The 13,235-nt window shown below is 34.8% G+C and overlaps 1 pseudogene across 1 annotated transcript; it reads left to right on the top strand.

Moving 5' to 3' along the window:
• The first annotated feature begins 4,722 nt into the window (after positions 1–4,722).
• On the top strand, positions 4,723–12,543 carry LOC143590708 (endoglucanase 8-like; annotated as a pseudogene). The gene is made up of 7 exons (XR_013145523.1): positions 4,723–4,978; positions 6,091–6,498; positions 8,375–8,467; positions 8,555–8,716; positions 10,464–10,575; positions 11,306–11,468; positions 12,220–12,543. The product of XR_013145523.1 is annotated as an endoglucanase 8-like (transcript).
• The last annotated feature ends 692 nt before the right edge of the window (positions 12,544–13,235 follow it).

Here is a 13,235-nt window from a genome sequence, read left to right as displayed (position 1 = left end):
TAAATATTATCTTCAAAGTTCAAACCTAACTCGGTTCTAGCGGTTCTATAACTGAAACCGTCGGTTCTAACTGGAACCGAACCGGGAACCGTTTTCAGCCAAATTTAAGAACCGGAACCGGACCCGAAATACAATAATACGGTTCGGATCTAGCGGTTCGATTCCGGTTCCTCGGTTCTAGCGGTTCGGAACCGCGAATTGGTCACCCCTATGCAATTCTATCAATTCTGAATCTTTTGTTAGGTTCACATGTGAACTAAATACATATACTCAGGGATAATATGATGAAAATGTCTTACATGGTAGGATGCTGTCCTGTTACCCTCAAAACTCAAAAGGATTCATCACCGGGCCAGTTCTTTTTCCCACGTTAGAGTCCATACAGCTAACATAAACTGTAAGGTTGGGTCTTGTTATTTCTTTAGCCAAGACCCAAACGTATTTCGTTGGAGCCATGGTTGGTGGGCTCAACACAACCAACACCTGTATTCTGTTGTATCATATTCATTGACTATATGTTATCTTAGTCGAGTATATTGGATATGTGTAAGATATTAATTTTACTTATTTGTAAAAACTTTTTCTAAAATTTTTTAGTTATTATATTCGACGCATTTTAATATTTTATAGATTAAACTAATAAATTATATGAATGGAAATACATAAAAACTTGAATAAAATGCAGGATGAATAGATGATTGCATATTGTTTTAAAATATAAGTTACTATTTTATAACACAATTTTACATCACATATAATGACTCGGTTGGTGCAAATTAGGGGCTCGAATTGGATTACAACAAGAGATGTGTTGGTTTTCCCGTCCTCTTTCCTTGAACCGTAGTATAATGGTGGTGTTTTTGTGGTTTATTTGGAAGGCAGGGGAAGTTTTGAAAGGAAACAATCTTTTATTCTTTCTCCAAAACAAAATAGCGGTGAGATATAGACAAACATATTTTTGTGAACGAAAAATTAGAGTGAATATGCAATTTTTAGATCGAAAGCAATTGGTATAATACTATAATCCTTAATATATTAAGAGAGAACTGTGGTTTCCGTCATCGTGGTTTGATCAAATATGCGGTTTTAGTACAATAGTTTTAAATTTACGATTTTCATCCAATAGCTTTGTTTTCACATGCAATTAAGCCCGACCCAACTAACCTCATGAACTCTGGTTGTTGAACTCATCAGCGTCCCCCCCCCCGCGCCCCCGCGCGCGCCCGCGCGGAGATATTTGATCAAACCCTAAAGACAAAAACCGCCATTATCTCTAATAAGTAATAACGTAATATTAACTTCTACTTTGTGCTCTTGCTTGCTCTACCTTTTGTTAGTTTCAATATTCAAAAGATATAATGACTCGAATATATTTATTTTATAGAAGAAATAAAAGAAATAAGATGTAGACAATAGCACAAAGTTTAAGGTAAAGATCATAAAAAGTCGGTGAAACCGTGAAGGTGTGAGGGGCGCAAGGCAAAAGCCAAATATGGTAAATGTTTTATGTTGGCTCAAATGATTAAGAATTTTATTTGGCTCTAAGTCTAGAAACAAGTGTTGTCGCCTAACTTTCTTTTTAGAAATTCTTGTTATTTTGATATAATATCTACATAAGATATACCTTTCTTGAGTTAACGCACAATAATCACTTAACGTATATTACGTGCGTGAAAAACGCTCAAGATTTAAAACAAAAAAAAAACGTTCAACCTAAAACATTAAAGGTTAAAACCTAAAGCATTCAGACTTAAAATATATGTTTTCAATGGTTAAACTCATCATCAAAGTCAAAATTGATCGATTGACGCTTCGTATTGATGATTAATTTGTTCGATTTCAAAGATTAATTAATCAATTGGCTTCAATTCCAATTTCAATTATTATCAAAGGCTAAACAAACCTGTGAACAACAATAAGCGACGGTGGATGGTGGTTTCGACGGTGGACGGTGGACGTGGACAGTGACGGATTGCTAAACGGTGATGGTGAATGTGGACGGAATCAATGGGAGCAGAGGTGGACGAAGACCGGCTCGCGTGATTGTGATTTTAGGGTTAGCGTGGCTATTGAAAATTGACGTTCCAAAGTGTCACGTACCTATTATACGATAAAGGATTAATGTATCGGATCCAAAGTGTCACGTACTTATACACATTCTTGTTGGTATTTGTAATGAGTTTAAAAGCCGGGATAGGCTAGTATCGGTATGCTAAAAGTTATACATATTGTTTAGTATGTATCATAATAGTTGGGAAAAATGCGAGAAAAACAGGTTACATAAATCTCTTATATATTGGAATTGAAATAAAAGATAGTCGTGGTCTTGAATGTTTATACTTAAATTGATCAATTGATTGTGCATTGAATCATTTAGTTATTTAGTAATGTTAAGACTCTGTGTAATGAATGAAGTCTTTCCAGGGTATTTTGTGTAATTTGGAGTCATGTCATTATAGGTTTTTTCTTTTTCTAATAGGGGTGTTTCCATTAATTACCTAATTATTGTTTTTTTAATTTTTTATTAAAAAAACAAATTAATCAACCACCGATTAGTCTCCACCAAACTTTCACTATTCGCCTCAGTAGCCCAAGGGAGGCGGTGTTGCCGGATGCTTTGGGGCTTTTCGGATGGACAAAGAGCCCAACTGCACACGGTCTAAGAAACATAAAAAAACATTATGAACATCCACAAGGCATCACGTGCCCTAATACTGGGTGAGAAAAAATGCACCTAAAATTCTGACAACAATACAAAGTAAAACACGATAATGCATCGTTACAAAAAATCTAATGTCCTGTTGTACACACCAGAGTTCAACACTTTTTTGAATTGTTCTTGAGTGTATAAATACTACACCGAAAATAAGAATAAAGAAACACTATATTTCATTCGATTTATTTAAGTAAATTTTTTGTTTGAAAAAAGTAAGTATTATTTCTTTTTTTCCTTCTCTTATTTCCATTGCTTGAGTCCATGTGTCCGCCCCTAAATTCTTAGGGCGAACCCAGTACCCACCCACATAGACACCATAGAGGGCAACAACACGCCATAAAAGAAAATTAGTATTATTTATACTCGAAAATCTCAACTAACCCCCATAAAATTTTGTTAAACCCCACGGTTATTTTCCATGAATATAAATCATGAATCCGTCATTGTTCTTAGGGCATTGTTTATCTTTGTCAATATCACGAAGTTATTTTCACATTACTCAGGCTTTGAGGTTTTTGAGCAGAATTATTAGAAAAGAAAATCAATCAGCAAAACTAATTTTAACAACAAAAACTATATTTCAGCGGGTCGTGTATAGTAATTTATCGGCCCGGACCAAAACTTTGTTTTGAGTAGGATTGAATTTGCTATCTAAAAGGGGTTATCGTTTTCCGTTTACCCGCCACTTCTTTGTAAATCGTTTGGATACTTATTAATGAAAAACCAGATTTATAACTTTATTTAATCAAATATGATTATTAAATTATTTGTCACGGATTCACCACAAAAGTGAGAATATGTCAAAATATTGTATCGTAGTAAACGGTCACAATTTAGTGTGGGGACAACTAACGGTTACTTACTTTCAATAGTCACACACCATCTTAACCCGACCCGAATAGTCACACCACACAAGTCAACAAAAGCCTGTGATCACCCCGACCCATCATTTCAAACCCGATTACGTGTCACACACTCATTCGCCCATTCTCAAGAATCCAATGACCCACTTCTTATTATTATAATTTTATATTCTATTTTACTCAATACTCATAATATCCTAATAAAAAAAGTTATTTAAATATTCACTCCAGCTCTGCCCTCATTTGTTAAACAAGCCTAGCTGGAGCTCGAGCAAAAAACCAAGCCGATCTCGATCAACTTACAAGATCGGCTCATTAAAAAAAAACTCGAGAATACATTATAAAAATATAACTACTACACCAACGGTTTGTTTTCGTTTCATCACGTAACACAGAGTGACTGCCACTTCACGCGTTGATCCCGCGACAATAGAGATGACAACCGGCCAGGTTTGGTCGGGTATTGGGAATCACATACCCATACTCGACTATAAAATCGTGTCCCATACCCGGCCCATTACCCCTCGGGTATCGAGCATACTTGTGGAAATCGGGTATAACCGTTGGGACTTTCAAGTATATCTTTTTATCACTATAATTATTGTATGCCTTTTATTCACACAACAATTATTACCAATTTAAATGTTTCACAACCTACGGAATACAAAGAATTTTTCGGGTATATGTTCGGGTAAACGTGTATGTGTTTTCAGGTGATCGGGTCGGGTATCATCTAATCTCATACCCGGCCCGTACCTATGAAAAGTTCATTAATCCTATGCCATCCCATACCCATCTGGTTTCGAGTATATACCCACTCCATTTGTTTCGAGTTTCAGGTATACATGCCGGACGCCAGGACTCATACATTTTTGCCATCCCTAGACGACACAATTTCTTGTGGGCCCACCTAACGGTTACTTACTTACACTACTCCCACCCGACCCGAATAGTCACACCATATTACCATTTACCACACAAGTCAACAAAAGCGTGACCCATCACTTCCAACCCCGCCACGTGTCACACTCTCATTCACCCAAACCCAAGAATCCAATGACCCACTTATTATTATTATTATTATTATTATTATTATTATTCTCTATAAATCAAACGACGACGCTTTCACTTTTATCCATTCCTTTCTTCTCACTCCCGCAACTTCCAAATGGCGCCAAAATCAGTTTCTTCTCCGGCGACTTTTCCGGCAAAATTTCCGGCAACTTTTATTATTTTGATATTATTATTATTATTAACGTCTGCTATTGCTCATGACTACTCTGATGCTCTACGGAAGTGCATTATGTTCTTCGAAGGCCAGCGGTCCGGCAAACTGCCGCCGGACCAGCGCGTAAAGTGGCGGAGTCACTCCGCATTGCACGACGGAGCTTCCGCTGGTGTAAGTAGTTACATTTTACATCGTATGCTTTTAGGCTCGTTAAAAGCATGAGCTTGAGCTTGTGATAGGCTTGTTTGTTAACGAGCCAAGCTCAAGCTCGAGCTCATTAAATAATTTTTAATTAGTATATCAGGTATGTATGTTTTTATTACAATTGTTATATATAAAGTTATGATAAAAATAAGTGAAATAAAGTGTATAGGTATGAATATAAGTAAAATAATTAATACATGTTAAATAATATACGAGCCAAGCTTGAAAAACTACTAATGACCCAAGCTCGAGTTTTAGAAATAGAGCATGACAAGAGCCTGAATTTGAGCTTCATTTGTTGACTCACAAGCCTAAACAAGTCTATTATTTAACTAATTTTTAATTAATATATGGATTATATATTTTTAAAATAATTTGTAATTTAATATATATAAAATTATGATAGAATAAGTAAAATAAAATAAATAGGTAAATTAATAAATAAATAGCGAACGAGAGCTTGAAAATACTTATGAGCTATAGCTTAGACGATTTACACTTTACACCCCTACATTTCACTAAATAGTCTGAATTTCTAATTATTTAGCGAAATGTAGGTTACTATTTAATCAGGATTTCATACGTAATGTTGTGTGTTAGAATTGATTGTGCGCTTGTAACTGTTCGGTCTGGTTTGGTTTTGAATTATATTTGACGGTTCGGTTTCAGTTTTCGATGATCAAAAGCCGTTACTAACAGTTTGTCTAAAAAACCGTCAAAACCAGAGGGTGAACACCCCAAACTCGAATTAATTTATTAAGTCGAACAAATTAATAAATAATTAGCAAATGAGAGCTTGAAAAATACTCATGAGCTAGAGCTAGAGCCTAGACGAGCTCGAGCTTAGCTCGTTTACACTTTACACCCCTATATTTCGCTAAATAGTCAGAATTTCTAATTATTTAGTGAAATGTGCGTTAGAATTTCTAATTATTTAAAATTATATTTGAAAGTTCGGTTTTGGTTTCGATAACCAAAAGCCGTTACTAACAGTTTGGCTAAAAAACCGTCAAAACCAGACCGTAAACACCCCAAATTCGAACAAATCATGATCTCGATTTCATACTATTGCGCATTAGATCGATTTGAGAGGCGGATACTACGACGCAGGCGACAACATTAAGTTCGGGTTCCCAATGGCATTCACAACAACAATGCTAGCTTGGAGTGTGATAGATTTCGGTAGGATAATGGGAAGTGAACTAACAAATGCAGTTAAAGCAGTTAAATGGGGAACAGATTACTTATTAAAAGCAACCGCAACCGAAGGCGTCGTTTACGTTCAAGTAGGCGACGCTATTTCGGATCATAACTGTTGGGAGCGACCCGAGGACATGGATACGTTGCGTACGGTGTACAAAATCGATCGGAACCACCCGGGATCTGACGTGGCAGGGGAGACTGCCGCGGCTTTGGCAGCCGCATCGATTGTGTTTAGGTTACGTGACCCGGGCTATTCTCGTATCCTGCTCAATCGCGCTGTTAAGGTACGATATTATTGTTATAATTATTGGGGGATTTTAGCCGTTAAAAATAGAAAAAAAAAGTTTTAGCACAAACAAAAGTAATATTCATGTGTTATTATTATTATATGTGACAAATTGCTAATTGGATTGGATTTTTTTTGTACATTTTGAAACAAAGTATAATATATCATGTGCATAGCATATTGACTAAATATTTTAGTGGCCTATAAAATATTGACACGTGTTATACGGCCGTAAAACTTAGTTACTTCTATAACACATTCACATTGACATGTATTTCAGGGGTGTGCATCTGCATGGTTTTGTTTAGTTTAGTTTTAAGCTAAAACTAAATAAAAATCGAAATTTTGAATTTTAAGATTTTTAAAATTCGTTAGGTTTTGGCTTTTTCAATTTTGATATTTGAGTTTCAATTTTTAGTGGCCTATAAAATATTGACACGTGTTATACGGCCGTAAAACTTAGTTACTTCTATAACACATTCACATTGACGTGTATTTCAGGGGTGTGCATGTGCATGGTTTTGTTTAGTTTAGTTTTAAGCTAAAACTAAATAATTTGAATTTTAAGATTTTTAAAATTCGTTAGGTTTTGGTTTTTTCAATTTTGATATTTGAGTTTGAAAATTTTTAGTCAAGAATAAAAGTTGACCAATGATATTGAGTTTTAGCCTAAAATTTTTTTGTTAGTTAATATTTAAATATGATTGATTATTATCTGAGCTTAAATATTTGAGTTTAACTGTATATTAAATTCTAATAAATTACTTAAAGTTCAAAATAAAAAATGAAAATTAATAAGTTTAGTTTGGGTTTTTCAGTTTTAATTACATGCAAAAATGTACCGAAATTACAAAAACATATGACCAAACTATTGATTTTTATTTCGGTTTAGTTATATCGGTTTGCTCTTTTCAAATCGGGCCATCTTTTCATTGTTTTGGGTCGTTTTTGCAATTTCAGTTTTGGTTTGTTTTTTCGGTCGTTAATTTTGGTTTCATGCAACCACCTACGGCTTGATTTTTTTGATTTCGGGTCGTTTTTTTATCTTTTTCAGTTTTATGCTCCATTGTTTCTATAATAAATATATAAACTTTTAATGTATCTGCATGAACTGCTTTGAAAGCAACAAAGCCATATTCTTTTGTGCACATCAAATGCTTCTTGGTTAATGTATTCATATTTCACCCATAAATAATTTCACATCAGAAGTAACTACACTTTTTGACCATTGTTTATAGCCGTTGGGACCCAACCCAATGCTGCCCATTTTCTGTTAAAACTTTAACGGTTCCCAATGCTTTTATTTTTTTTAAAGGCGAACAAACACGGAAATGCTTAGCTATTTCGTACGGGATGACTTAATGGCAAAAGGCCACCGCCAGTTGGCCTAACACAGTCGTACGGAGCCCTTAAGCGTCTCAAGTTATCTCTAGTTCCCGGGAAAACCCACATGCCCGAACAGTGGCGAAGCTTTGGCGAGTTCGTCAAGGGGCCGGACTCAGAATGTATTAATATGCCCGGGGGGGGGGGGCTCAAATTTTAAATCGATAAGGGGTAAATTTACACCACGCAAAAAATTTTTCGGGCGAAAACATGTAAATTTACAGGGGGGGGGCGACCACCCCAGGGCCCTCACTGTGCCCGAAGGCCCACTGGTGGTAAAGCCCGGACGCCCTCAGGATTGAACCGGTGATCTAAAATATCTTAGTCTTCCTTTATTGAGTCATCCATGTCCTCCAATGCAGTTTACTTACTCTTCATCGAGGTTAAACCATTATGTGTAAATGAAGGTGTATATTGATACTTAGCCAACATTTACATAATACTACTTTTAACGTTCGTCTAATCACATTGTGTATAATAATCTTCGTTAGGTCTACCGCTTTGCTGACACATACAGAGGCGCATATAGCAATTATTTGCATTCTGCCGTTTGCCCGTTTTACTGTGACAACAATGGTTATCAGGTATTATCAGTTAAATAATATAACTAAAATTATATAATTATTATGTAACATTATGCAACATCTAGATTAACAAGTTAGTTTTATCAGGATGAATTACTATGGGCAGCGGCTTGGCTACACAAGGCGTCAAGAAGACGTCAATACCGCGAGTATATAATAAAAAACGAGGTTATATTAAGAGCAGGTGACACCATTAATGAATTTGGTTGGGATAACAAACATGCAGGCATCAATGTTCTCATATCAAAGGTACATAAAAATGTTTAATTTAATTGTACAAACTGAGTTCATGTTATTTCTGACATATTTGCATCCAATCATAACAATTAACAAGTATGATTATATATCTTGTTATTAGAAAACATGTAAGACTTGTGTTAGATTTTATCAAAATTCTTGTCTTATAGTATATTGTCTTGATATTCTTCTCATTTTTGTGTGTTTATTCTAAATATTAATATTAATAAACTCCATACGCTAATACCTTTTAGGTGTCAGCAAGTCACATGGTTTCTTAATATCCACTGTGTAAATCATGTTTATTGCTTAAAGAGTGCCCACAGGTGGGACTAGGCCCATTTTCACACAAGAATCAGTCCACTTGTCAAAACCAATTTTTTATTTTTTATCATCTGCTCTTAAAATTTTTATTAGTTTCATTATATTCTAACTCTAGAAACTGCTAATCTCTGATCAGGCCTGTTAACAAACCGAACATCCACTGAAATGTTCATGAGTTGTTCGACCGAAAATTCATTTATGTTTGTTTATTAATAAACGAATGAGTATGAAAACAAATTTTTGTTCTTTTAGTTTTAATAAACGAACGAAAATGAACACATACTTTGTTCATTTGTGTTCTCTAATATATGTCCTTTAATTTAATCATGTTCATATTGGTTTATGTTCTCTAATTTATGTAGCTTAAATATTAATGGAAAATAATTAAATATGTTTTATACTTGTTCGTTTGTGTTCATTGAAGTGTTCGCTTATGTTCTCTAATTATGTTCGCTCGTTTATGTACGCTTAAATATTAATGGAAAATAATTAAATACGTTTTATATTTGTTCGTTTGTGTTCATTTAAGTGTGTTTGTTGATATATGTTCGTTTATGTACGCTTAAATTTTAATAGAAAATAATTAAATATGTTTTATATTTGTTCGTTTGAGTTCGTTTATGTTCTCTAATTATGTTCGCTCGTTTATGTACGCTTAAATATTAATGGAAAATAATTAAATACGTTTTATATTTGTTCGTTTGTGTTCATTTAAGTGTGTTTGTTGATATATGTTCGTTTATGTACGCTTAAATTTTAATAGAAAATAATTAAATATGTTTTATATTTGTTCGTTTGTGTTCGCTTATGTTCTCTAATTGATGTTCGCTCGTTTATGTACACTTAATTATTAATGGGAAATAAAATGTGTTATATAATGTTCGTTTGTGTTCATTTAAGTGTGTTTGTTGATATATGTTCGTTTATATTTTTGTAGTTATCTTCTTGACTTGTTCGTTTTGATTTTTAACGAACGAGTAACGAACGAATATAAACGAACATGAAAATGTTTGTTTGATTAACTTTTCGTCGAACATTTAAAGTTAAATGAGCAAACATAAACATAATCAAGCATTTATTCGTGTCTGTTCGGTTCATTTACATAGTTACGTCTAAAGTCAAGTCTAAATATCAAATCCTTTACATGCTATATGTCTACTCTCAAATAGAATGTGACTAATGCAAGTTTAGGTTTATGTGGGCCATACAATGGGACCCACATTACCACATACAGTCACTAATCTTCTGCTACAATGCATGTGCATAAAGGTAGCAGTGTGACCTTTCCTACTTTCTATCAATTCCCATGCTTTTATGGATGAATGCAATTAATACAACATTCCTTCATAAAGTTTAGACTGAAATTGACCTAGCTTGAATTGGATAAAGATTTTGAGTTAATAATAATTGCTAATTATTATTAAATGTTATGCAGGAAGTGTTAATGGGAAAATCACCTGATTTAAAATCCTTTCAAAACAATGCTGATGCTTTTATATGTTCATTATGTCCTGGAACCACTCATCAACAAGTTCAATACTCGCCAGGTTTGTTTTAAAAAAAATATATAAAAAGTAGTCATTTTACTTATTTTTATTAGTGTTTTATACCTATATAGCATGTATGAGATAAGTAATGACTTTTAATAATATGACACGTGACAACATATCACGCATGTATCATTATTTGCGCATAGAATGAAAATACATATAGATGTGTAAATTAAGATACGCCACCAAGATTCATGTATGTATTCTAACATGACGCTAGAGATAGTCATGCGCTATACAAACACTGGGCCTTTATAATCTATAACCAGACATCAGGTCTCATCTACACGTTGTCATCTATATATATATACAAGTCGTATAGAGCTATACGAGTTGTATATTTATTATTTTTATGTTTTGTAATTAAAATTTTTTATAACTCTTAATAGGATCTCATAATAAATTATCAAAATACATACCTTAATTTTTATTATATTTTATACGATAATGGGCTATGTCCTCAAGAGTATAACAAGACAAGAATATCAGACAACACACAAAATTAGGCGTATATACAATTCGTATAGGGCTCTTCGCCTTGTATAGGCGTAGGTAATAGGGTATATTCATATACGTCTCATATAGGCCAATTGTATAGTCTTGGACATGGTGGTGTCTAAAAATGATGCTGGTATTTGAATATAGCATCGCATAAAGATATGATACACCCATGAAAATGGCCAATTTATTTATTTATTAATTGAATTATGATTTGGTGATAAATTAGGTGGATTGATATTTAAAGCTGGAGGAAGTAACATGCAACATGTAACTTCACTATCTTTCCTACTGTTGGCCTATTCTAACTATCTTAGCCACGCCAATCACGCGGTGACATGTGGCGGTAAATCAGTTTCCCCTGCTTTTTAAAAAACTTGGCCAGACGTCAGGTAAATTATTATGAATCTTTATTATTATTTTTTTAGTTTTTATAACATGGAAAATATTTAAATATCAACTAAAAAGCAAAATATGATTTTATTTACAAAGACATGGGAAAAGTATTTAAATATGGAACCTTGTGATGGGCCCTTTACATGACTTGGGTTGTTGCCAAATGGATGACTGTAATTATCACGGGCCCGTTTTTCAGTCGGGTCAAGAATAACGGTTAAATGGGCCCAAATTAAATCAAAACGGCTCTAGAGGTGTGCAAACCAGTTAATGGGCTTAAATTGGTTCGTGCTATAAACCGGTTTAGAAAGAAAAATGTTCGAGCCCATCAAATCAATTCGGTCTGGGTCATAAACCGGTTTAGCTAAAAACATGGGTTTTTTTCTAAATTTGGTGGGGTCATAAATCGGTTTCAACTACTTCAGAACTGGTATACGAACCGCCGGTTTGGTTTGGGCTGGACTCTCAAAAAATGGGTTTTTTCTAAATATGGTCGGGTCATAAATCGGTTTGAGCCACTTCAGAACTGGTATGCGAACCGTCGGTTTGGTTTGGGTCAGGTCATAAAAATGTTCGAAACCGGTTTACCCGTTTTTTGGCCATCTCTATTCTCAATGCACATTTTGGATCTTTGGTTTAGCCCAAATTCTTGTTTTTCTAGAATTGCCAATTTGGGCCCATTCAAGCCCAAATCTTTTATGTCCACAATTTGTACAATCTAATCCATCCTAAATCTTGGCTTCACAGGTGAACTATATACTTGGAGAGAACCCAATGAAAATGTCTTACATGGTCGGATACGGGCCCCGCTACCCGCAAAGGATTCACCACCGCGGCAGTTCGTTACCCTCGGTTAGAGTCCATCCAGCTCACATAGGCTGCAAGGCCGGGTCACGTTACTTCTTAAGCCCAGACCCAAACCCAAACGTATTGGTTGGAGCTGTCGTCGGTGGGCCCAACACCACTGACGCGTTTCCTGACTCTCGACCCTTCTTTCAAGAATCAGAGCCCACGACGTATATAAACGCGCCGTTGGTGGGACTATTGGCCTACTTTTCAGCCAACCCTTGATTTAAAAAAAAGGTCATATTATTAACTTGTTTAATTTTGTAACACTATATTACCAATGTTGTTTTCCATAATGGAAAAGTTGCAAATGTATCTACTACTTATTAATTATTGAATCTACTATGATACTTGATATCCCATGTTGTCACTTTTTATTTTTGGTAAAATTCTTGTAATTAAGGGAGCATTAATCCCAACTATCATTTTATGTCGTTGTCGGTCTAAAGTCTAAACTATTTAATTAACTGATAACGATCCCATCTTTTATCATATTGATCCCAATGGTCCGAGACTAACAGAATTCTGATGTCGTTAGTTGTAAGTCACCAGAAAAACGTTTTTGGTCGAGAAACTCACATTTTTTTCAGAAAACTTAACATTTTCGTCCCAAACATCTTTGTAGCCTTCTATTGGGACCTTTAGGAATCATTTTCTAGTGAAGTCCTCGATTATTGAGGTCGTGTGAACCTAGAACCATCGTCAGAATGGATTGGTGGTACTCAAGTGATGGTGGTTGGTTGATGGTGAGTCAATTGGTGGTGGTGGTGTTTTCTGGCAAAAGAAATGTAACTTTCCCGGTTAAAAGCATTTTTCCGGTGACCTGCAAGTACCCGCCGTTGTGATTCTGTTAGTCGCGGACCGTTGGAAACAAATACGCTAAAAGACGAAACCGTCAGCAGCCAACTCGTTAATTA

This window comes from Bidens hawaiensis, unplaced genomic scaffold (assembly GCF_021521415.1).
Source record: "Bidens hawaiensis isolate Kalapana, Puna unplaced genomic scaffold, B.hawaiensis_p1.1 tig00038969_1, whole genome shotgun sequence".
Lineage (NCBI taxonomy): Eukaryota > Viridiplantae > Streptophyta > Magnoliopsida > Asterales > Asteraceae > Bidens > Bidens hawaiensis.
This window is presented reverse-complemented; position numbering and strand designations above follow the sequence as displayed.